This window comes from Condylura cristata, unplaced genomic scaffold, assembly GCF_000260355.1.
Source record: "Condylura cristata isolate star-nosed mole 26May11 unplaced genomic scaffold, ConCri1.0 scaffold00005, whole genome shotgun sequence".
Lineage (NCBI taxonomy): Eukaryota > Metazoa > Chordata > Mammalia > Eulipotyphla > Talpidae > Condylura > Condylura cristata.
Window position 1 is genome coordinate 49706617 of NW_004567106.1, and position 2500 is coordinate 49709116.

The following is a 2500-nucleotide window of genomic DNA, read 5'->3' on the forward strand; positions in this document are numbered from 1 at the left end:
TTTAAAAGAAGTAAGCAGTTGGCCAATAAAGGTACATTTTTTGACGAGTTCATTATTCTTTTTATGTGATGGATTCATTTTTCTTGATTTTGTTTGTCAATGAACTATTCTTTTCAACCAAAGAATAGCCATTCCGTTCTTCAGTGATTCATGTCTGTGGAAACAGTGACAGAGACAGAAAGCTTTCAAAGCATCTATTTATACTAAGCAAGAACAAGCATAAAAAATTGAAAATAAACTGTTTTTAAACAAAGGTTATTTCTTTAAAATTCAGACTAAAAATAAAAGGAAATCATTAAAATGAAAATATAGTAAACTATAATTAAAATGTTATTATTGAAAAATTGTTAGTCACATTTCTAAGTTATAACAAGAAAGAATGCATATCAAAAGTTAAAGATAACATCAGACTACAGTAAAACATAATAGAATTTTTATTTTAAATGTTAATCATATAGAAAGTTATCAGAATATATGTATTGAATAATGTCTTAAAATCGTTATCATTTTCAAGCATACTCTTTTAAAATAATTTTCAATTGAATCCATATTGTTTTGGAATTGTATTTCTTCATAGATATTTGTTATTAGGAAAACAATTTTTATTTTGTTTGCGAATATATTGTTTAAAAATCATAGGACTCAAACGCTTTATATAAGTGCAGTTTATATAAGTGCAGTTTTCAGGAAAACCTTTTTATTCCAGGAAATATAAAACTAGTAAATTGCTTTAATATTCTTAATAATCCCCCTAAATAAAAGTTATAAGAATTTATAAACTAATTCTATGTCATCTGAGAATGCAGAAGACTGCATTTATTTATAAAAGAAAGCAAAACTAACTTTTGAAAATTAACAGTATCTTAGAGAAATGTGTTCTATAGTTAACTTAGGTAACCCATAAACAACAGTCAATACAAAATGTTATGTTTTTTAAGTAACTTAGAAACTTTAGTCCTGCATTACATATCAGTGGAGTGCTTTCTAGAAGTGATGCAATGCTTTGAGCATAATAGATGTCTTCAAAAGACACTTCAGGAAGTGTCTAGAGAAGATATGTAATAATTTAATAAATAAACATACAAAAACCTTTGTAAATGTCTCTTCCCTTGGTTATGTTTTAACTATATTAACATAGATACTTAAGGAGATTGGATTCTTTGTGTGAGTGGCCTTTAAGTTCATCAAGCATTAGAATTTTTTATATGTAAAGTTAATCCAGTTATTTCTTTTAATTATAGTGTATTTCAAAGAAAATCTTAAGCTAAATCATTTTACAAATTATCTTTACATGTTGTTATATAAATATAAAACTTTGAACAAAGAATTACTTCTTGTAAGTTTAATGGAGCAATCATTACTAGCTGAGGTCTCTTAGTAATCTAAGTTGAGGAGGCAGTAGTGATGTAAACAAAGTAAAATTTTGTTTGTCGTGAACTTCAGAATATGGTCTGTTTGGAGAGCAGAATGTTTGGTTTGATTTTATGGTTTTTGTATTTTTATAGAGGTGAGCAGTTTAACTTAAATCAGCCTTGTATTTAGAAGAGGGTTAGTGTTGGAATACATTGTAACAAATACTAAGGATAAATGCATTGGCGGAATAAAGGGGATTAGGTGAATTATAGCTATAGTTTCTCCCCACTTTCCCCATCCCCCAGTATTTAACTTATTACTGTAGAAATAATTTTTTGAAATTTGGAATATTTTATGTTTTAATATTTGTAATATAATGAATATATTCACAGGAGTCACATCTTTGTTGGTAGGCTTTGCTGTTTTACAGTCACTAAAATATTAGTACTAAGAAACCCTTTTTTGATGAATTACTCTCACCTTCATTCTTGTCTAATCTTCTGAAATCAGTACTAAATACTAGAATGTATAATATATGGAGGAAGCGTATTTCAGATGTTATTTTAGATTAACGACATTGAGAAATTATTCTGCATTAGATGTAGAATTTTATTTTGATATTAGGTTTGCAGAATTAATTGTTTGTGTCACTAAGGTCAAAAATAGTTGCTAAAAACTTGATTGCTTTACAGGGTAGATTCGAGCTTGCATTTTGAGTATTCATTATGTCATATAATCTTTCTGAATGTTTTATGAGATTGTACTGCTTTCAAGGTGTTTCAGGTGATGATGCTTAAAAACAACCAGTCAGTACTTTCTTACTGACAGGTCCTTTATCCCTCATCATTCAAACCTGAGTAACCATTGAAATGCTATAATTCCACACAATTTACTTTCAAAATGAAATTTAGAATAATGGTACTTTTGAAAGGAATACTATTTTATTTTTAATATAATACTATACCTATGACTTTATTTAATTTTATTTTTTAAATCTTAATAATTAGATGATGAAAGTGTTAAAAAATCTTTGAAAAAGACTGTGTAAAGAAATAGATACCCATGCAATGTCAGTATTTAAACATATTTGGTCTTGTTCTATTTTCTCTCTTCTTTTTTTCTCTTTATTAAAGTGTTTTTATGATTA

General features: G+C 27.1%; 1 protein-coding gene across 9 annotated transcripts in view; it reads left to right on the plus strand.

The window, feature by feature from the left end:
• Window positions 1-2500, plus strand: part of FOXP2 (forkhead box P2) — a 244664-nt gene that overhangs the window by 12356 nt on the left and 229808 nt on the right. The gene's annotated exons all lie outside the window — the stretch shown is intronic.